We start from the raw sequence: 24,933 nt of genomic DNA, 5'->3' as shown, positions 1-24,933 counted from the left end.
ACAGATGGACTCACATTTAGCCATCTGGCCACTTCTGATTGACTCTGCCCTGCCTCTAGTCTCCCGATGGCTCTCCATCGTAGTTCTTCAGGCAAATGATGCCTAGAGGTCATTATTACGAATTGGCTATCTCAGATTTTCAATGTCGCAATCACAGTAAAATTTGTGTGCTTTCTCTCAAACTTGGACTTTTATGCTCCAGGCAGATGACGTAAGCCGAGTGCAGCGCCACTAATTTGCATATTGCAATTTTACTCAGCTACTCTTAGTGGACAACATATGCAAATTTTGCACGGTTTGGCTTACTTTTGAAAGAGCTATCGCTATTTTTGTGAATTTTCCTTAATTTATGATAACCAGTGTATATATATATATATATTTCAGTTTTCTACTTACGTTCCCGTAAAAGAATACTGATATGATATGTTGATAACGCTATTTGTATTATTTTAAGAAATATCATAGCAGTGCAATAAATATTTCGGAAATTAGAACTTTGTTTTCAGATAGACCCCTTAATTAGATCTCGTTTCACAATTTGAGCGGAAAATTTTTTTCTGTAATTTTTTTATTTGTCTATTCTACATTATTATTTTCTGTTCACTACTACGTGTAAATGATATTCCTTGAAATGAAATAGTAAAAAATATTCGGTCTGAAATACATAGAAAGAAATGAAAAAGAAAAAATGAAAAGAAAATTGAAGTGAGGTTTATAATGGATCTTATTTCACAGCACAAAATATAATTTAGTATCGGTTAACGTAATGTCCGTAAAGTTAGTATCCGTTTAATAAAAGATTTAAATCGATACTAATATTACTGGATATTAAGTATCAATTTAAACCCAAAAATTTATACTTAATATCAGAAATATTAGTAGCAATATTACAGAAAAGTTAAAATTTAAGTCTAAAATTTAATTCTTAATGTCAGCAATATTAGTACAATGTTTACTGATATGAAGTATCAATTATATCTATTTAGAGCCAATCGATTTAATATCGATAGTTTTAATTTATATTGACTCTAAATAAAAAAAATTGCGCATCAATTAAATTATTTTGGTGCAGATGTTAATTTATTATACCATTTTCATCATTATTTTATATAGAAATATCAGCGACCGAAATATTTTTATAAAAACTAATCGCGTTTATAATGAACCACTATTATACGCTACTCTTCAACTTGTTAAATTAAATTTTTTTCTGATATATAAAAAAATTACTTGCACAAAGCACTTGAAGTAGAAATTCTTTCAGCATTAATTTTTAAAAGTTAAACAAGCTTTTTAATTTCGTTTCCTCAAATTTAAATAATAATAAAAAAATAAAGATGTTTTGATTTAATCAATTTTTTTAGTTTGGTGTCGCCATCTGTTTACTATTACTTTAACTAAAATATATGTTTTTAGTTTAATTGTTGGTAAACATATAGCAACACCGTATCACCAGGAATTTAAAAACATATATATATTTGAGTAAACTTAAGTAGTTTTAATCGGCAGGTTTTAATTAGTAATTTTATATTTAAGGTATCAACTTACATAATGAAAGCAAAGATTGAGGTAGATTTATTCAATTATTAAGAATACATAATGCACATTGAACGAGAGTAGTCCAGTCATTCTTAAAGATTTTGAAATGAAAAAATTTTCAAATATAATTCTTTTTAAAGTACTCAAGTTATTAAACAAAAATTTCGAGAGAATATTTAGATCGCTAAAATAAAGCCCACTATTTAGTTATGTTATTCTAGCTTGAAAACTGCGGACATATCAGAGAAAATTAAATTATCTCACGAATAAATTTAACACTCCTTTTAAATTTTTTTAAGGATTTAATTTTTTTAATTTAATTTTTTAATTTTTTTTTTGAAAAACTTGCTTAAATACGTAAATGTAACTCGGAAAAGTACAGTCAGCACAATGCCCAAAATAAAAGACGTAAGTTGTTCACGCCGTAACATAAATATTAACTATAAGAGTCCTATCTAAAACAATAAAAAATATTTAATGAAAGAAGAATTTGATGGCTTTTATTTATACTGAAAAGACGGGCAATATGCGTATTTTTTGATAACCATTGAAATAGGTAAATAAACACCAACATTTTAGATGTAATAACTCTAAAACTAATTCGAAATATTAATAAAAAAAAAAGTCAAAATATTTTTTACAAATCGGAAAATCCAAAAATTTAATATAAATAATAAATTAATATTTAATATAAATAAATAAATACAATAAAACACGAAGAAAGGTAAGAAAAACAATAAGTTTCATTTATTGCGCTTAAGCTGCAAGTAAACAGAACTTACATATTAGAAACAGAGAAAACATATTTTGTAATCTGGCAATCTTTCTGCGAAGACATCTTTAAATCATTCTTGAAAAATTTCCCGTTCATGTAAGTAGATCTGATTTCGCTACTCGCTTTATAATCCATTTTTTATACTGTTTTTTTCTTTTTCTTTTATTTTATTTTCTGTCTTTACATGTTATTTTTAATTATTTTTACTTTTTGTGTTCTATTTTATTTGTTGTAACTTTTGTAAAAATTTTTTTTGAGTGCTCCTCACACTATTGTATTAATATATTTTGCTTTGGCTTTATTGATACGATATCAGAAAGCACTCTGTTTTGCGGATATAATCGTGTGGGCTGAAGAAAAGATTATATCTTTTTTTTCCGGCTTTTTTTCCGGTTTTTTAATTAACATTTCATTTTTTTTTTTTTTAATGAAATGTTGTTTGTTATTTTTTTTACTTATTATTTCCCACCCCCTTTTTTTCATCTGTCTATAATTTTTCTTTGTTTTATATTCATTTTGAATTTTATATACATATATATACATACATATATCTATCTATCTATCTATCTATCTATCTATCTATCTATCTATCTATATATATGTGTGGGGGGGGGAGTTAGTGCAGCATAAGATGAAATAACGACGATGATTTAATAATAAACTTAATATTTAATAGAAATAAAAGGAAATACATTTAAATTTAGAAGTGACATGGTTGGTGTGAGCTGCCTTCACGCAGTGGTCTCTGGAATGCATGTGTACAAGAAATTAAATTGTTCTATCGAAGAAGTTCAGAGTTAATTATAAATTCGGGAGTTCCCCATCGGGACTGGTTGGCGCCTCTCAATGACAAAAAGGATGACGCAACTATCTTAAAGTATTACGTGATGTCTGACGGCTTACGCAATCTGTCGAGATATTACACCATAATACTGTAACAACAGCTCCAGAGATCGGTTTTTTTCTGAAAAATTTTTTCTCTCTTCGAAAAAAATTATTCTGCCCATATTTATGGGTATTGGAAACTTCTCTGTGAGGCATATTTTTAGACGTAATGTAAATGTCTAATTCTAACTCGACAGGATTAAACCAATTTTCACCTTGACGTATTAAAATATGACTGGCCATCTCTTTATTTAATGTCTCGATTATTTTATCGGATATGATTAAGTTGCATAATGATTTAAATGTTTCAAATTTACGTAATTTGCAATAATACTCGAAATGTGAATTTAAGCGAGTAGCAAATTGAATCGATGTTTCTTCTTTAAATTTTGAGCCATTTTTAAAGTTATTCAAACATTCTTGGGGAGTTTGTTGAAATTCGCGCAATATTAAAGCTTTTAATTTTTCATAGTTTTTTAAATCATCTTCAATGTAAACCAAGATTCTGTTTGCTTTTTCACCTAGCATATTAATTAAGATTTCGTCTTTAAGCCCCTCATTTATGTTTTTCGTAGTGAATGCTCTTTCCAACGATGAAAAAAGTTGATTAAAATTTTCAGGTTTCGATGGAACTGGAAGAGATAGAGTTTTAATGCTATGAATTAGATTCTCAATGTTTGTTTCGGGTGTATCGTTTATTGTTTTGGGTTTATTGTCAATTTCAAATGCTTTGTTTTCAGCCTCTAATAAAAGCATTTCTTTCTCGAGTCTTTCTAATTTTAGTTTTTCTAACTCAACTTGAATTTCGCTTTGTTTAAGTTCCCTGTCCGCTGTTTGTACTCTTTCTTCCACGGCCTTAGTTATTAAATTTTTGACAAATTCTGTATCATTCTTAAATATTTCGGTGGATTCAATTTTTTCTTTTAATTTAACGATATTATCGCTGCTGTCTGCGATGCCTCCTATTTCCTCAAATACTTTTACTAGGTCTTCTTTCTTCGAATTTTTATGCATTTTTAAAATTGAAAATTTTCTACCTTGATTGAAGAGACTCACAGTGTCCAATGGTAATCCAATATTTCGTTGATTCAGACCAGATGATTAATCTCGCTTCCCTTTATGGTACATCCAAGGATTTCACAACTGCACTTCCCCGGAAAAGTTGACTGCCCTTCTGATTTGCACAAAATAATCCAATAATTTCAGGATCTTTCAGGATGATTCGAAAGTTTCAGGAAAGTTTTCTGTCCTTCACGACAGATTCAGTTATTGCTGACTTTTTGCTGCACTTCTCCTCTCCTGACCACTACTGCTCCGGAAAATTCGTGGATTCCAACTACCCTGCTCGGCAGATTCAAGACGGAATTTTACACAGGAGCAACATTCGAGCGAATGCTAATTTGAATGTTCCGCGAGCGTAGAATTTCGGTGAACAATTCGGGGATTCCCCTATACGGGATTTAAAACAGGAACAAAATCTACAGCTCCTACACGAGAGTAGAATTTCACTTTTCGGTGAATATCCCCTTATTGTGATTTCAAAAGCTATTTGGCTGAAAAATCCCCTGTTCGGGATTTCAAAGTTCAGAAATAGTTNTATATATTCGATTATATGGTTCGATTACAATGTTTGATAATTATCTAATTATTTCCATTATTTAATATAGTTGTTGGGAAAATTCTGAAATGTAAAGCACTGAAATATTTACATGATTTTTAATAACGTTATTTTGAATGGTAAAATACCAAATTTTAACGGAGTCGTTTGAATAGTTCTTAAGAAATTTAATTATTTTCCAGTATTGATTTCATTAAAATGTATCATTTTGTGAAAAATCGATGCGAGCAGTGCCCAAAATAAAAAGCTAACACTCTGAACAAACTTTTGAATCAATCACAATAGTACGAGAGTCTAACTTACTGTGGTCGGTGCAAGCCGGGGGTAGAATTCGTATCGACCAGCCATTGCTGGGATTCGAACCCGGGCACCTCATCAGAAGGCGAATGCTCTATCCTTTCTTATTATGGTTATTAATATGGGTAAACAATATTCTAAGACACAAAATTAAAAAAAAATGCTTCCTTTTTCGGACTAAACATACGTTTTCTTTCGCCTACTTCGGATTATACCCACTCAAAATATCTTGGAGATGTCGGAACAAGTTATCTCATAAAAGTAATATTTTTAAATTTCTTCTGAACTATTCAACACATATCCTTCAAATTTTAGATTTTGTCAATTAAAATTACATACAATAAATTGATGAAACTTTAATCAGTTAACAGGTCATTTAGGCACTTTATTTACATAGCACTAGAGCTGCACAATCAGCTGTTATCGACGGTCTGGGAAACATCTGTGAGGATGATCCGAAAACATGCCATCGCAATTTTGATCCTCTACAAAGGGGATTTCTCCCCTGCTTTGGCAGCCCGATGGCCTGCGAGAAGTCGAGCTCTTCATGATAGATCAGTTTAACGAGGACCGATACCGCGCTACCTCGGATCCTACGCAGGCCATTCATCCGCTTACTGATTACGCAAGGTGATCACTCATCCGCTTACTGACCGCAGCCAGTAATGCTTGACCTTGATGTTCTACTGGGAATCGTGTCTTTACGATTAGTTCACTGCGGGACGTAAACAGGCCATCAGTCAGTTACTTTCTCTGTTTCATTTAGTTGCAATTACTGTCATTCTTTATTCTAACAATATTTTGTCCCGCAGTGGACTGATCGTTAAGACACGGTTCCCAGCAGATCACCGAAGTCAAGCATCACTGGCTGCGGTCAGTGTGCGGGTGGGTGACCACTTGGATCAGTCTACGTAGGGATCGAGGGTGTGCGGTATGGGTCCTCGTTAAACTGTGCTACCGTAAAGTGCTCGACTTCACACGCAGGTCGTCGGGCTACCGAAGCGGGGGTGTCATCCCCTCCGCAGAGGATCAAAATTGTGATGGTATGTCCTCGGATCATCCTCCGGGATGTTTCCCAGACCGTCGCCAATAGCCAATTGTGCAGCTCTAGTGCGACGTAAATTAACAACAACATCTAACAATATTTTGCAACTTAAAGGCCATTTGCTTATAGCTTGCACATTGTCCTGTATAATTAATTGTGCCAATTCATACTGAGGATTATAACAGGTTAGTGTTGAAATTATTTTAAAAATAGAGGCCGAGGTTAATCAATTTTCCAAATTGATATGTTGAATGTTTTTAGCACTATAAAAAATTTGAGGAGACATCGAAATGCAGAAATGATTATTAAAATCATGAAACAAATAGGTAAATAAAAAAAAACTTTTTATCTCGCTTTAGCTCGACTCCCCCCCCCCTACTTTGAAAAATAACTGCTTAAATCTAAATTTATTTAAATTTCATTTAAATTTCAGTAGAGTATCTCTTATTGAATCGATACTAATGTTAATAAATTTTTTTCCCCTAATTTTTACTCTTAAAAAAAATTATCCCAGAATGGTTCTACAAATTAAATTATGTAGGTCAATTCAATTGAAAAAAAAAAGGTTAAAACATTGAGAAACTTGCCAGATTACAAAATATGAAAACAGAAGCTTAAATAAAGTGATCTCTTATGACACGTTCTTACTGCAATACTGAAGTGCGTTTACTTTGATATTTACCTTGTTATTTTCCCGAAAATGGATGCGCGCAAGGTAAAAATATTATGCTTAATNTGAAATTATTTTAAAAATAGAGGCCGAGGTTAATCAATTTTCCAAATTGATATGTTGAATGTTTTTAGCACTATAAAAAATTTGAGGAGACATCGAAATGCAGAAATGATTATTAAAATCATGAAGCAAATAGGTAAATAAAAAAAACTTTTTATCTCGCTTTAGCTCGACTCCCCCCCCCCTACTTTGAAAAATAACTGCTTAAATCTAAATTTATTTAAATTTCATTTAAATATCAGTAGAGTATCTCTTATTGAATCAATACAAATGTTAATAAACTTTTCCCCCTTGTTTTTACTCTTAAAGAAATAATCCCAGATTGGTTCTACAATTTGAATGATATAGGTCAATTCTATTGAAAAAAAAGGTTAAAATATTGAGAAACTTGCCAAATTACAAAATATGAAAACAGAAGTTTAAATAAAGTGATCTCTTATGACACGTTCTTACTGCAGTACTGAAACGCGTTAAATTTGTTATTTACCTTGCATTGCTCCGAAAATGGATGTGCGCAAGGTTAAAATATTATACTGGATAATTTAAAAGTTTATAATTATTACGGTTGATATTTAATAAATTTTTTTTAATGATTTTAGATATATATTTAATAATAAAGTTGATATATATATATTAATAAAATTGACTACTTTTTCCCTAATATATGCCGCTTTTCTATTTCCGAAAGTACAATTATAACAGGAGCTTTCCCGTAAGAAATCGAAATTCGAGTGCATCGAAATGGAACGATACAGACTATTATATTGGTAGAAAAAACATTCTTTCATTTCTTTGTGTATGCTTCCTAAAAAGGATCTTTGCTTGTCAAGATGAGAAAGATCTATCTACTTGAACAAAAAAACAAAACAAAAAAAATTCTTTTTTATTTTATTTTTTGATTCGGCAGCATCTTTTATATTGCAGCACAGAGTAAAGATGGCTAAGCTGTAAGCAAACAATTCACAAACGATTGTGCTGACAGAAGCAGCCAATATTTCGAAGCTCTTTTTTGCGCTATTAACTAAATTTAAAATGTTTTATTCTTTTAATACGGACAAGCTCGTTTTTTACGAGTCCGGATTTAACGAGGACCTTTTCTTGAAGTGGCTAGTTTGATTTTAAAAAAGTCGATATTAAACAAACCTGTTACGAGCATTACTCGTATCTAAGAAGTGTTTCTTCCTTAATTTCTTAAACAGGAAGGTACCTATTTATAACCGTCGTTGAACAGCAGACCCAATTTTTGGGTTTACGACTACTAATGTTCAACTTCGTAGCCTTGTTATTTTGAACCTAATCCTGAAGGCAAGGAAACTCCTTGATCAAGTATTGAAAGAAATTTTGCCTTCGTGGAGGATATTTTAAGGGTACTAATTAGCATTTGCGTTACGTGGATGTGAAGACCGCGAGAATCTCCCACGGTTAGCCTGACGGCAAGGGGACTCTAACCCATGATCCGTCTGCCATTGAGGATCTTTCACGTCAGCACTGTGGTCGGTGCAAGCCGGATGCGGAATTCGTATCGATCCACCATCGCCGGGATTCGAACCCGGCTCACCTCATTGGAGGGCGAATGCTCTAAAGGAAGCTGTCAGAAAAAAGATGAAGAAAGATTGAACTGTTGGTGTAAATTTCATACATTTCAATATAATAAGAACACTCCATTATATTGGAATTCATACGAAAACCGTATAAGAAGAAACAATGCAAAGTTTCACATTCGAATTTTCATGAATCATTGAATTGAAATAACTAACTTAAGGTGTTGCTGCGCAAACCATTGGATAAACTCTTCACTTACTGTTGTTCAGGTTTCTTTTTGGCATCTTTCTAAAAAGCAGTATCGGACAGCAATCGGGTAAAGTCCGCATTTAAAGACACGAAATTTGCCATGAAGTTGTAAACTTTTCTGAAATTTCTAAGTGTTTGTCATGATGCATTGTATGCCGAACGTCTTGTATTTCTAACAAAATATCAAGACCAAAAATAAATAAAAAACCCAATATTTATTTCCGGTAGTGTACATAAAAATAAATTAGAAGATGTTAGCTGTTTTCAAGCGTTTTCTAGTTGATTTGTAAAATACTTGTATTGACTGTATTTTTCACTTAAAGAAAATATTTATTTACATTATCGTTATTATAAAAAGAGGTATTGATATCCTTCGTACGGCAAAATGGGAATCTTTATAAATGGGATTCTCTTTAATTTTCAATATAAATTTCCCAAAAAAATGTTAGAGTCGTCCGTGCTAATATCTGTTAGTAATTCTATTTTTTATTATTCCAATAAACATTATTATTAATAGCAGTGAAGAGAACATTTTAAAGTTGAATAGAAAGAACCTCCCCAAGTTCCATGTCTGTCAATTGTTGGTCGATTCGAACAATACTTTCGGATCGCACTGAAGCATAATAACTCCTGTGGGAGTTGGATCTTATTTTTCTTGTTGTCAGGCTAACCGTGGGAGATTTTCGCGGTTTTACTTTTCATGCAACGAAATTGCAGGCAAGTTGTCTTACAACGTATTCCATGAAAGCAAATTTAAGCCAGGAATTCTCTTGTCTTCTGAGTTGGTTTCAGCATTAGAGTGCTACAGAATGGGACAGTGATGGTCGGAAACCAAAAATAGAACTGAGTTTCATTGGGTGTGGGATTCGTTTACAAAGTCATAAAAAGAAAATAAATAGACAAGTCAAGCATCACTGGCGGCGGTCAGTGTGCGGGTGGGTGAACACTTGGATCAGTTTGTGTAGGGACCGAGGTTGTGCGGTATGGGTCTTCGTTAAGGTCGTCGAGCTGCCGAAGAGGGGAGTGCCACCCTATCTGCAGAGGATCAAAATTGTAATGGCATGTCTTCGGATCATCTTAAGGGATGTTTCCGAGACCGTCGCCAATAGCCCATTATGCAGCTCTAGTGCGATGTAAATGAACTACAACACGAACTACAACAAACTGATAGATATTTGTTTACTACGCCATGTTTTCTTTACAACTCAGAGTCGGTGTATCGGGACGACTGGTGCACGTTGTAGCAAGATTCTACTTATTTCGGTAGGTAAATGTTTTAATTAACTAAAATTCATTTCTTTTGTGCTATCTTTTTAAAATTTGGTTGGCGGTATAAAATGTTTAGAGGTAAGTCAAAAAATAACCTACTTCAGGTAAATAGCTTTGTTATGGAAAATAACAACCTTGGTCTGCATTTGAGAGCTTTAAAAATACCTGAAAATAGTGCAGTCATCCTCTGCTTTTAAAGAAAAAAAAAGAAATAGAAAGAATGAAAATAGGCATTTTGTTTCTATAAAACACCTACTTTTGGTGCAACCTTCTACTTAAATTTAGACCTAGTGAAAATAGCAAAATATGGTAAAATTGAGCTCCATTTTATGTAGCCAGGAATTGAATACCAATTTTTTGTGCAACATGGCTCGGGATTTTTAACAATGAAAATCGATACATAAAAATATATAGAACGATACATAATCAGATAGTAAGGGAACAAAATTGAATATAATTGTTTTATAAATACTATTAAAACAAAAATATATGTTATCGAAAACAGCCGAAATTTGTTTTTATGCGTACTTAACGGTGAAAATACGAAGGAAAGAAAAAATCCATAGTTTCACGCTTGTACAAGTCATTACGTGTTCTTACAATGAAGGTTATATCAGAAATTAAAACTTTTTCTAGATCATTTACTGGGAGGTTTTATCAGTACCCGTTTTTAACACATGTAAGTAACCTAATAACGCGGGAAAGAGAAGACGATCATTAGATAATCTGTGAATAAATAAAAAATTATTAAGCAAAAAATAAAGTGTCAGAGAATCAGAAACAAAAAGAAAGAACTTATTTATGATTCAACGAATCAATGAATTAACGTATCAATTAAAGAGCGAATCAGTTGGCTAATGAACCATTGAATGAGGACGAGAATTCATTCATTTATTGATTTGGTGATTCGTCAATTTATTAATTCGTATAGTCTCCCATTTTTTCACTTATTTTTTTCCTGTGTTTGCGGATTCGTTGATTTGCTCATCGTTGATCGAAACACGGATTGATTAGTCCACAGATTCATTCAATTACTAATGAACTGATTTGTTCATTTATTAATTACTTTCCAGCTTTCATTTTATTTTAAACATAAAAATCGCTTTTATTTGCAAATCGGTATTGTGCGAGTCATATGAGTAGATTCAATAGTAAATATGAGAATGTGAAGATAGGTTTATTTTGTAAATCTACTGCTTCCTTAGAATAAAAGAAACATAAAAATGTCTTGGTTACACATATTTTTTAAAAAAAAAAATCTGTTTTTTTCTTCTTTCAAATTTAGATCTGGTGAATTCCATAACGTTCTCATGTATTAGTTACAGTAGAAGTTTGAGAAACAGCACGTGATTATTACCTTATACATTAAACATTCTAAAATGTGAATTCAACACATTCTTTTAAATTTTATAAGATTTCTAACAATGTTTTATAAAGAATATTTTGTGTTTCCTTCCATAGATGGCGCTAGCTTACAGTTTGGATTAAATTGTGTGCGAGTTAAGAGGATGTACAAAATTTTTTATTTCTCACTATAGCTGAAAAAATCCAAAATTGGGGAATGAATTTGATGAATTTCATTTGAACCAGATATGAATTTGATGGGAGCAGTGATAAATGATTTGATAAAAACACTAGGAACAATATAATATTTGAAACTACTATACGTTTACAATATCAAAAAAAAAAGTTATACTTTTTTTTATTTGATTTAAAAATTAGTACGCCATTTTTTAAAAATCTGGGATAGCTACAAATATGGGTAATGATCAGTCTTTCGCACTTCACCGGATGGAGCCTTCAAATCCGTGAAAACATCAGATAAAAATACATCTTTAGACAGAGATGGGCATTTGTCATTCAGAATAATGAATAAAGAATGATGAATAATTATTCAAAATCTGAATAATGAATGATGAATAAAGATTTATTCATTAGTCAGAAATATTTTGAATAAAGAATAAATCATTCATTATTCCTTATTCAGTATCCTTTATTCATTAGTCAANTCTATAAGCATAGATGTCAACTGCTCCGGACACGCCAAAATAATTAAAAAAACATTAAATAACAACTAAGTAAATTTTGCAAATATAAAGTGGTAAATTATAGAAGACTACGAATTATTTAGAAATGGTGGTGGATAAAAATCTACTAAATTGAATTTATTAAACCAAGAATCACAATTGATAAACTACCACTTTAAAATATATATTTGTTGTCCGGAGCAAGTTGGCATCTCTGTAAGTGATGTTATATGTATTCGTTCATGCGTCAAACTGACGCGTGTTCATAGAGATAGGTATATAAGAAACGTCCGTAAACCTAGTGTTAAGGTAAATAGCTTTGTTATGGTAAATAGGTGATTCGTAATATGGTGATTCGTCAATTTATTAATTCGTATAGTCTCCCATTTTTTCACAAATTTTTTCCTGTGTTTATGTATTGGTTGATTTGCTCATCGTTGATCGAAACACTGGTTGATTGGTCAGAATATTCATCCAATTACTAATGAACTGATTTGTTCACTTATTAATTACTCCCCTGCTTTCGCTTTATTTTAAACATAAAAATCGCTTTTATTTGCAAATCGGTATTCTGCAAGGCATATGAGTAGATTCAATAGTGAATATGAGAATGTGAAGATATGTTTACATTATTCATTTTATATATATACTGTATCTTTAGGATAAAAGAAAAATAAAAATGTTTTAGTTACACATATTTTTTTAAAAAATAATCTTTTTTTTTTCTTCTTTCAAATTTAGATCTGGTAAATTCCATAACGTTTGAATGGATGAGTTACAGTTGAAGTTTGAGAAACAGCACGTGATTATTACCTTATACATTAAACATTCTAAAATGTGAATTCAACACAGTCTTTTAAATTCTGTAAGATTTCAAACAATGTTTTATAAAGAATATTTTATGTTTCCTTCTACAGATGGCGCTAGCTTACAGTTTAGATAAAATTGTGTGCGAGTGAAGAGGATGTACAAAATGTTTATTTCTCACTTTAACTGAAAAAATCCAAAATTGGGGAATGATTAGCCCAATTATAAATTTGATGGGAACGAAATCTTATAAACTATTTAATAAGAACACAAGGACTAATATAATATTTATAACTACTATACGTATACAATATCAGAAAAAAAAGTTATACATTTTTATTTGATTTAAAAATTAGAAGGCCATCTTTTAAAAATCTGGAATAGCTACAAATGTGTGTAATGATCAGTCTTTCGCACTTTACCGGATGGAGCCTTCAAACCCGTAGAAACACCATTTTAAAATACATCTTTAGATTGTTGTTACAGTTGTATCTGTCCACACAATCGTGTAACCCGTTTTTAATCAAGTCTTATCCATATAATTTATCTTACGTCCTTGCTGTCTCATTGTTTTTATGGGGCGCGGGCAGTGGTGCAGTTTTAATGTATTTTTGAGGGAGGTTAACGCTTACTCATTCTCTCTCTCTCGTCCCGCAGTAGACTGATCGTTAAGACACGGTTCCCAGCAGATCACCGAAGTCAAGCATCACTGGCTACGGTCAGTGTGCGGGTGGGTGACCACTTGGATCAGTCTGCGTAGGGACCGAGGGTGTGCGGTATTGGTCCTCGTTAAACTGTGCTACCGTAAAGTGCTCGACTTCGCGCGCAGGTCGTCGGGCTACCGAAGCGGGGGTGCCATCCCCTCCGCAGAGGATCAAAATTGTGATGGCATGTCTTCGGATCATCCTAAGGGATGTTTCCCAGACCGTCGCCAATAGCCTATTGTGCAGCTCTAGTGCGACGTAAATTAACAACAACAACAACAACTCTCTCTCTCTCTGTATATATATAATATATATATATTCATGCAAATGTTTAAATTACAAAAAATAAATAATGGAAAGTTTTTTATATCTACATCCTACCTACATACGTACAATAGCTCATTTATATTTATATTTATATCCGTCGTTGAACTGCCGATTCAATTTTGGGTTTACGACTACTAATGTTCAATTCCGTAGACTTGTAATTTTGAACTAATTCAGAAGACAAGGAAACTCCAGGATCAGTATCCCCAAAGGTTTTGATTTGTTATGGGAACTTGGAGGACTTTGCGACTAGACAGACTTAACGTACATCAGTCATCATTTACAACATCTTCGGCCGGCGGGAATCAAACCCACGAAATCTTGGACATGGACCCAGTGCCCTACCAACCAGGCTACCCCAGCCTTTACAGTAGCTCATTAATCAAGTTATGTATAATTTCGGAAAGGGTTTTATCCCCCAAACCCTCCCCAAAACAACACCACTGGTCCAAGGAACCTTCTGAGCCATAAAAAAAGTTTTTTTTCTGCTCTTTCGCACTGCTAGCTTCCTTTAAGCGTTTGAAATCCAATTATTCTCAAACATTATAAAAAAGATGCCCCCTTAATAAATCAGGCAAAACGGGATTATCATTCACAGTACTAATAGAATTTTATTAACTGTCTGAACTTCGTTTCGAAAAAAGGAATCACGCCTCCTTGTACCATTTTTGTCAAAATCGTCATTCTTTTCACTTGCTATTTTTCTTCTTTAGTGAATGCAATACTCCTTTGTAGCTATGTACAAGGGTGACTTAGGAAAAAGAAGCTCTACATGGACTATCTGGTCAAAAGTATCCGGATGACCAGTGGCATGGACTTAGAGAACAAAATAAAAGCGCCGAACCAAACTAGCAGGTCTCAAATTTTTTATACCATATACATTTGAAATTTCTTATGCTGAATAACATAATCAAACGTTTGTTCAAAATAAGTAAAAAAAAGTATCAAACTTTTATCAATCCGAATAATATATCCCGAAAACTTTTTTCAATAAAAGAGTCAAAGGCTGCGTTGGACCTGGGATCAAACTTCCGATTCGAACTGAACTCATCTCGTCTCATATATGCAGGGTTCTATCCTCAATTCAACGAACCGCTTATAAACTCTGTAAAAATGAGGTAGGTCGATACTTAATTTACTTCGCATTAGAGCTGCTCGCAATGGGCTATTGGCGACTGTCTGGGAAACATCCCTGAGGATGATCTGAAGACATGCCATCGTATTGATTCTCTGCAGAGGGGATGGCTCCCTTGCCTTGGTAGCCCGACGACCTGAGCATGAAGTCGAGCCCTTTACGGTAGAACAGTTTAACGAGAACCGATACCGTACATCCTCGGTCCCTATGGAGGCTGAGCAAAGTGGTCACCCACCCGCTTACTGACCGTAACCAGTGAGGCTTGATTGTTCCACTGGAAACCGTGTCTTTAAGATCAGTCCACTGCGGGACCTGTAAAGATGAAGATAGATTGTAGAAACTAGAGAAGAACGGCACAAAGATACATCTAGGTTTACGCAAGGTCCCACTATCCCAGTGCTTTAAAACGGGGCCTCCCTGGCCGAGCGCTGTCTCCCTCCAAATGCTGTGTAAAGCGTGGAGGTAATGGGTTCGAATCCCACCGTAACCCTGGATGCATTCTTCGTGATGTCTTTCTCTTAATTGCTCCATCTGTCCTTCTACTTGTCAAAGGTTTAAAAGCCTAAATTGAGCTCACAAGCTTGCAAATGCATGCAGGTTTAATAAAGCAATAAAGCGCGCTTTAAAGCGTTAGGGAGGAGAACAATATTCATCCGGTTGTTGTTGTTCTTGTTCATTTACGTCGCACTAGAGCTGGACAATGGGCTATTGCTGACGGTCTGGGAAACATCCCTGAGGATGATCCAAAGACGTGTCATCTCAATTTTGATCCTCTGCAGAGGGGATGGCACCCCCGCTTCGGTAGCCCAACGACCTGCACTTGAAGTAGAGCACTTTAGGGTAGAATAGTTTAACGAGAAATGATACAGCTCACCCTCGGTCCATATGCAGGATGATCAAAGTGATCACCCACCCACTTACTACTGACAGCAGCCAGTGATGCTTGACTTCGGTGATCTGCTGGGAACCGTGTCCTAACGATCAGTCCACTGTTCGACTGAAGGTAGATTGTTAAAACTAGAGAAGAACGGTAAAAAGATATATCTAGGGTTACGTAAGGTCTCACTACCCTCACGCTTTAAAACGGGGCTTCCTTGGCAGAGTGGTATCTCCCGCCAAACGTTATGTAAAGCGTGGAGGTAACGGGTTCGAATCCCTCCGTAAGTATACTTTGTGATTTTTTTCTCTGAATTGTTACATCTGTTGAAAACTAAAATGAGCACACAAGTTTGCAAATGCTTTATATAAAGCAATAGAGCGCTTTTTAAAGCGTCGGGTGGGAGAACAATGCTCATCCGGAACCGGGGCCCTATCATTGTTCATGATTTTAAGTTAGAGGCAAATTTTTACATATCGATCTTGTCCATCAATCGTCAAAGCGCCTAACCGTAACACCTTGCTATTTCACTATTCAAACATTTTACTTACTTTTCTATTGATGATTTTGTTAAATAATAATGTTTCGAAACATTTGAAAGTGGTGCTAAATCATATCACTACTAAGTGAAAATGGCTTGTGAAAAATACGAAACCGATTATGTGCACTGTCTGTGCCGAACTAAATGGAAACTTTAAAGTTTGTTTCTACCAAACCGTTTAGTGATGTTTCAGCTGTTGGAAACGTTAAAAGAAAAAAAAATCAAGAATTTGTATGTTGTAACATATCGATGTTAACATCTAAAATCTCATCGACAGATCTTGTAACTTTAACGTCTTGAATTTTTAAAAAACTCATCTTTATTATTTTTTTTGTTGAAAAAAAAGCGATGGTATTGTGTACATGAATATCCAACACCCAGAACTTATCTACATTTGTAATAGAAGCTCAATACAAAGAATTGATGATAAACTCATCTGCATTTGTAAGAAAAAATAGTAGTATTGTGTACATTAACATCTGAAATTTCCACGTTTTATGGAGTGAAATCTGTGGATTATCATCAAAGTCTTAAATTTTCAAAGATTTGGCTACATTTCCTAGAAAAGGTCGCGATTGATTCTTATTTCTTAAAATTCTAATGACTTTCCACGTTTGTTAGAAAAACTTCAAGGGATTGTGTGAATTAACAACCAAATTTTTTAAAGACTTCTATATTTTCTGGAGAAAATTTTTGTTATGGCTTGTGTACACTAACATCTTGAATTTCCAAACACTTATGTATCGTTCAAGCACTTCAACAACAGTACCGCTGCCCTTATGTGTGATAATTATTCATCATAACGACAATTCTGCCTCTCAAGAAAATCGGAATTAAGGTAAGTACTATGAATTAGCTATATTTCTTTTACGCATAGATCATAACTAGCTGTTAAAAGTCGTATAATATGCTCTGTTATGTAATATATAAATTAAGTCGTTTTTGCTCAAGAAATTTCCGTCAAAAAAAGTCGAAAACATCATGTCATAATGGCTAAATAATAAGACATAATAAAAGAAATTTCAAGCAAAAGAGAAAATTTTTAAATATTTGCTGAGATAACTAAATATTAGGTATTGTTTTTTAGTTGTCCTTCTTATTATTGGTTAAAAATTGAAATTAAATTAGAGCATTGTTTTATCCAAAGTTATAGTCTGAAACAGGCAAAATGTAATTTTGCGATGCACTGCCAATTGAAATATATTTATATCAAATTCTGATTTGAAACTGTATTGTAAAATGATGATCTGTCACACAAGTTTTTGATTTTGTATTCTTTGGAAGTCTATTTAGGTAGTTGATTATATCGGTAACACTGAGTCGCAATGGCTCAGAGGATAGAGCGTTCGCCTTCCAATGAGGAGAACCGAGTTCGAATCTCAGCGAAGGCTGGTCTATACGAATTCCACATCCGGCTTGCACCTACCACAGTGCTGACGCGAAATATCCTCAGTGGTAGACGGATCATGGGTTAGAGTCTCCTTGCCGTCAGGCTAATCGCGGGATGTTCTTGTGTTCGTCCTCTCCATGTAACGCAAATGCGATTAGTTCCATCAAAAAGTCCTCCCTGAAGGCTAATTTCTCCCAATATTTGATCCAGGAGTTTCCTTGTCTTCTGGAATGGGTTCAAAATTACAATGCTGCGGAGTTGAACATTAGTAGTCGTAAACCCGGAAATTGGGTCGGATGTTCAACGACGGTTATAAAATTATAAAATATATTAATAACACTAAAAAGAATAATTCGTTAAATTTTTTATGATCAACGGACAANACAGATAATTAGGGAAATTTCAAGCAAGAGAAAAGACTTTTAATTTCTTGATGAGATTACGGAATATTAGGGATTGTTTTTTAGTTATTCCAATAATTGATTAAAAATTGAAATTAAATTAGAGCATTATTTTATCCAAAGTTATTGTCTGACAGAGACAAAATGGAATTATACCAATGCACTGTCAATTGAAATATATTTATATCAAATTCTGATTTAAAACTGTATTGTAAAATGATGATCCATCACACAAGTTTTTGATTTTGTATTCTTTGGTAGTCTATTTAGGTGCTTGATTGTATCGGTAACATTGAGCCGCGATGGCTCAGGGGATAGAGCGTTCGCCTTCCTATGAGGTGAACCGGGTTCGAATCTCGGCGATGTCTGGTCGGTACGAATTCCGCATTCGGCTTACACCGACCACAGTGCTGACCTGAAATATCCTCAGTGGTAGACGGTTCATGGGTTAGTCTCCTTGCCGTCAGGCAAACCGCGGGAGGTTCCCGTGGTCTTCCATCCATGCAGCGCAAATGCGGGTTAGTTTCATCAAAAAGTCCCCCCCGAAGGCTAATTTCTCCCAATACGTGATCCAGGAGTTTCCTTGTCTTCTGGAATGGGTTCAAAATTACAATGCTGCGGAGTTGAACATTAGTAGTCGTAAACCCGGAAATTGGGTCGGATGTTCAACGACGGTTATAAAATTATAAAATATATTAATAACACTAAAAAGAATAATTCGTTAAATTTTTTATGATCAACGGACAAAAATTTTGCGCTACTATTTATCTGAAATATTCTAGTCATTGTATTTGTTTTCTTTGTCTTATCGAACTATTTGTTTTAAAATAGATATTTTAGCGGAATATTCAAATGTAAGAAGCGGATTATGGGCCGAAGAACCTTTAATTAAAGTTATCAATTCATTTATTGACAAAATGTATGTTGTGTCCTTAACACTTGCATTTATATTGCATTTTTCTAAAGGTTAAATTAGATAACAAACTTTGACCCAAAATTATCTAAAATGATCAAAATCAAATTACTTTTATAACCGTCGTTTAACAGGCGACGCAATTTTTTTGGGATCACGACTACTAATGCTCAACTCCGTAGCTTTGTAATTTTGAACCCAATCCGGAAGACAAGGGAACTCTTGAACCAAGTATTGGGAGAAATTTGCAGTCGAGGAGGATTTTGGGATGGCACTAACCCGCATTTGAGTTACATGGAGAGAAAAAGCACGAAAACTTTCCTGGTTTAGCCTGGCGGCAAGGTGACTCGAACCCATCATCCCTGTACCACAGAAGATATTTTTACGTCAGTACTGTGGTCGGTTCGAGCCGGCTGTGGAATTCGAATCGATCAGGTATCGGTTTGATTCGAACCCGGTTTACCTTATTGGAAGGCGAACGCTCAATCCCCTGAGCCACTGCGGCTCTAAAATAATTGATTAAAATTAACTGATTGATTTTTATTAATTGAATTAATCAAACGTAATCAGAATGCATAATAATGTAATCACAAAATATAAATGCTATGAAAAATCTTTCTTGCAAAGTGAACAGCGTTATAGTAATGTACAGTCTTTGTTATTTTAAATCGAATCAGTTATAAATGAAAACTGTTGCGACTATAAAAAAAAACACTGATTTGAAATTATCTTACTTGCATTTAAGCGAATCAGTCGAAAACGAATGACTGAATCATTGATACACTATTTTGAAAGATCTTCCACAGTTGTTCGAATCGGCTGAAAATGAAAATTGTCTAGTCATTAATAGGCATGGAATGTAAAAAATTTGAGATTTTTTGAGCCCTGAAGTCCGTTGTATTTTAAGGGTATGCATCAAAAATATTTATTTTTTATATATTTAAAGCAAATAATATATATAATAAAAATTAAGTCAATTCCTAATTTGGCCAGCAAAGAAAATTTTTATTTTAGTTACTTTTTATTAAATAATTACTATTTTTCTTCCATATAAAAGTAAAATTAATTCATTAATTTTAATTAGTAATGAATTAATATACGAAAAAACTGTATTAACATCAAGTATCATTTACTACAAGTTTAAAAAAATGTATTTCAACTTGAATGGATTAATAAAAAGTATTTTAATGATTGAAAATTTGAGAAAGATAAATATAAAAGTATAAATTTGGTGACCTGGAGCATACGTGCTACCACGTCATGTTCTTTATTGAATTTATTTGACACAGAGAATATAAAATGATTAAACATTTAGATGAGCTCAATAAACTATTTTCTTTCGTTCAAATAGAACTATAATTTAGAAATTATCACTGTTGTTATTTTTAAAGTATGCGAAAACTGAATCGCTTATAGTTAAAATTTATAACAATGACTAACGCTTAACCGATCAGAAAATTCCATTTCGTTTTTCGCTCATCCCTGTTTAATGAATGAATTAATATTTGAAAAAAAAACTGTATTTACATAAAAAAAAGTACTTTGTTGGCTTTGAAATCTAAACTAGCACAACTTTTTCCCCCCAGAAAGAATGTTCCACGAATATTTCAACACCTACATGTACACCGAATGTTCCTATGTAAACATTCCACTTTACTACACACGTGAATGTTATTATGAAATACATAGATGAATGTTTATATTGAAATGCGAGAATATAAAAACACTATCTTGCCGGACATCCTTCCAAGATTAAGGAGAAAAACATTCTCATCCTTCAACATTTGCCGGATAATCCGGCTTTCCATCAAATCGGGAGAGACCGCCGCGAATTATTCAGTAACTACTATCCTTACCCACCCGCCTACTGCAGCTAATAACCCGGGTGCTGAATTTCACACGCCTTGCCGGACAGTTACACCTCCCGGACGGTTTAGAAATGGGCATATCTTATCATCCGGCTACTCTATGCAAATGTAGCGTATAATGAAATATAGGAGGAAATGGTGTTTTCGCTTAGAATTCAATAATGTGGAACAGTACGAATGAGAAACAATGAATGGAATTCGATCATATTTTTAAATTTCAGAGAGAATGAGGCAATGAATAAAATTCGATTATGCTTTTAAGTCCTGGTTTCGAATAAGACTATGAGTTGGAATAAAGCTACATATTGTAAATTTGGAGAAATAAGACTGAGAAATTCACTGGCGTTAGAAATTAAGGGAATTTGCAGATTTGTTCGATTATCGATCGAACTAATGGACGGATTTTAACGAAATTTGATACGTAAGTACATTGATACAATACAAAACAAATAACCATTCAACAATTGTCATACACGTGCATGATCGTGCGCAACACTCGTTGTAGTCGGAAAGTATGAAACAGCGGTTGCAGAATAAAATAAATTAAAAAAATGGGTCCCCTCTTACAGATATACAGGCCTTGCAGCAAGATTTCATACTTGAAAGAAGGCAGTTTATCATGTCCTGTGGCAATTGGCTTGAATTGTCTTGTGGCAATTTCATATCTTATGTGGCAATACACATGCACGATAATGCTCGTGTATTACAATTGTTGAATGGTTATTTGTTTTGTATTGTATCAATGTTACGCACGTATCAAATGTCATTAAAATCGGTTAAGTAGTTCTGGAGATAATCGACCCAGTCTACAAGTTCTCTTAATTACTTTCACTCAATTTTACTTTCACTTAATTACGTTCACTCAATTTTAATACGAGTTTTAAGTTTCACGTGCATCAATCGTGTTAAAAATGTGTAATATCTAATTCATCTCGAATTGATTCTTTCTCAACCTTTTAGAAATCAATTCAATCGATTCATGCGAAACAGTTGATGGTGATCTTTCGACTGATTTTTTTTCACATCGATTTGATGTTGATACAATTTTCTTATCAATTTAAAGCAATGGTGATGTGTTGATATATTTTAACACTCGTATCACTTAACCTTGCTCCCGCAGTGGACTTATCGTTAAGACACGGTTCCCAGCCCATCACGAAGTCAAGCAGCGATTGCGGCTGCCAGTGTGCGGTTGGGTGACCATTTGGATCAGTCTGCGTATGGACCGGGGGTGTGCGGTATGGGTCCTCGTTAAAACCGTTCTACCGTAAAGTGCTCGACTTCTCGTGCAGGTCGTCGGGCTACCGAAGCGAGTGTGCTATTACCTCTGCAGAGGATCAAACTTGTGATGGCATGTCTTCGGATCACCCTCAGGGATGTTTTCCAGACCGTCGCCAATAGCCCATTGTGCAGCTCTAGTGCGACGTAAAAGAACTAAAACAACAACACTTGGCCTTGATTTGTTTAACTCATATTGATATGACCATCCGTTCTTGATGTAAGCTTTTTGAAGTTTTGAATCACTTCGAATTTTAAAAACATTATTGTGATTTATTTCGAAACGATATTGAACAGCCGAATTGTATAACACTTCTGATTAAATCGATGTTTAACTTCTAAGTCTTGTAATTTCTCAGAAGACAAGTAAATTTTTAGATTAAACTTTGGGTTAAGGTTTAACCCAGGGACAAGTCGTTTCGAATTCAAGATTAACCGATATCAGATTTACAGTTAATCCAGATAAGATTTTCAGCCAATTCAGAAGGCAATGGAACTCTTTGAGTAAATATTGCGAAAAAGTCTTGGTTCAGTGTCGTATGCGTACAAATAAAGATTTGAACGGCAATGGGATACATGCAAGTGACGTAGTGTAGGAATCTTGATCCTGATTGGTTATTGAAACGAGACATTTGTTTACGTTAACTACTGTTCTTTTCAGTCTATTTCGAGTAAGCCAAGCCCGTCAAGTATCAATTCTTTTAAGTGACACATTCTAAATTTTTTAATAAAATTTTTAATTCTTTCACTATATATTTACACAGAGACTTAACACATAGACAGGCATGAAGTCACGTGAAACGTAAGCAAAATAATTATGCATCGAAGTTGCCAGGTACACAAAACAAAAATATATCACGGTTACAATAAAATACTTAAACAAATAATAAATCAAAATTGAATAAAAAGAAGTAGACGTGAAAGAATTATATTTCAGTTGATTCGATGCGCGATACGGCTTTGCATTGAATTAACTTATCAATAATTAACATTCTAACTAAAGTAGAGAAATTTAACTTTAATACACCATTTTGCCGATAAAGATCAGCTGGCGCTGTCGTCTTAGGTCACATGTGTGGGTCTGAGAGCTCTTCTTCTTGAAATGCTAATATCTAATTACCTCTTAAAAATAATATTTTATGAGTTTTATCTACTATTACAGATGTATAGTACAACCTCTTACTCATCGTATTTTATCGTAGGACACCTATATAAAAATTGGAGGTTAAGATATTCTGAAAGCATTATTAAAAAAAAAAATTCTCTTAAATTCAGAATTTAATCATAAAAATTCAGCATTTAGGTATTATTTGGCGGCATATAATATACTCTGAAATATTCATGTCTAATTAATATGCATGAAACAATATAAAATCTGCATGTTCAAATTAGGGCAACAAAAACTGTTCTCAAACATTGACGAATTTTGAGTAGAATTTTCAGCAATGATTCCCTTTGTTGATCATTTAGAATAGATCTCAGGGGAGGGAATATTCTTCTAAACGTTCTGTTCGGAAAAACAATAAATTTTTAACGCTTGAAAAAACACCGGGGAAAAAAAAAACGTCAGATGAAAAATGAAAGTGACATAAACACGGGAACTTCGGAATTCACCCATACGAGCATAATGAAAAAAATATATATAAATATAACTTTTAAAAAATCAAAAGTTCGGAGGGAAAATTTTCAATTTTTTTCGTTCTCCGAAAGGTATGTTTAAAAAACAGAAAGAAAAACACGCAAACAAAACTTCAATCAAGCCCGGGTTAGTTTTTTTTCCTCAACTTTTTTCAGTCCTTAAAAAACTGTGTGCCACCCTTCATCTTTAAAGAATAAAAACAGAGAATAAGTTCTCCTTATAATCAGTGTGAACAGCAAACATTCGACTTTAGTTCTCGAAGGGCAAAGAAAAGTTCTTTTTGAAAAGAACGTCACCTACCCTACGGGGGTGGACGAGCTATTTTGACTTGTAAATTTTGGATGATCTGCATGCACTTCCCAGCGGAAAACAATAAACGTCACAGTTTTTCGAAGCATATCTATTCTATATTTCCATATTATTTCAAATACAAAAGAATAAATATTGTTTAGTTCACAATCTTGATTTATGAACATACTTGACTTACATGAACTTGAATAATATAATACTACTAGGGGGATAAGTCCCCTGTTTGCTGACACCCACCAACCCCGATGATTTCTTCTCAATAATTGCGGTTTTTTGAAAAGAAACAGTTAAAATTATTTAACAAAAAATGTACAGTCCCTGTCTTAGTTATTAGACGCACTATAAGATTCCATGTAAAATCTTAATTTTCAGATGATACTATACAGCTTTATTGTTTTTATGCGGCTGAAACCGGTTTGCACTTGTTTACGTTCGTGTATCAACGGGTTAACATTGTAATGCAATACGTCAAAAATAAATACAAATAGGAAGTATGTAAAAAAATCTCCCGAATAAAACCCCTTTATATGTATGATTAAAAATTAAATTATTGCATAACTCGTGCAAAACATGTAATTATTAAAAAACCACAGTGCGTCTAATAATTTGATCAAATTATAATATATTAATACTAGTGGGCTGCTCCCCCTGCTCGCTAACGCTTGCCAACCCCCGAAAATTGCTACGCAATCAATGCGAAAAAATTCTAAGAATTCAAAACAATTATTCAAATCCATATAAAATTTTTTTTTTTTTTTTAATTAC

The 24,933-nt window shown here is 33.6% G+C and overlaps 1 long non-coding RNA gene across 1 annotated transcript in view; it reads left to right on the top strand.

Annotated features, from left to right (window-relative positions):
- The first annotated feature begins 16,336 nt into the window (after positions 1-16,336).
- The window catches only part of LOC139426914 (uncharacterized), a 47,848-nt gene continuing 39,251 nt past the window's right edge, over positions 16,337-24,933 (top strand). The window contains exon 1 of the long non-coding RNA XR_011638035.1: positions 16,337-17,208. This is a non-coding gene — a long non-coding RNA (uncharacterized lncRNA). The remainder of the gene's footprint in view (positions 17,209-24,933) is intronic.

The sequence above is a fragment of the Parasteatoda tepidariorum genome, chromosome 10 (assembly GCF_043381705.1).
Source record: "Parasteatoda tepidariorum isolate YZ-2023 chromosome 10, CAS_Ptep_4.0, whole genome shotgun sequence".
Lineage (NCBI taxonomy): Eukaryota > Metazoa > Arthropoda > Arachnida > Araneae > Theridiidae > Parasteatoda > Parasteatoda tepidariorum.
Note: the sequence above shows the minus strand (reverse complement) of the source record. Positions and strands in the feature narration are given on the sequence as shown.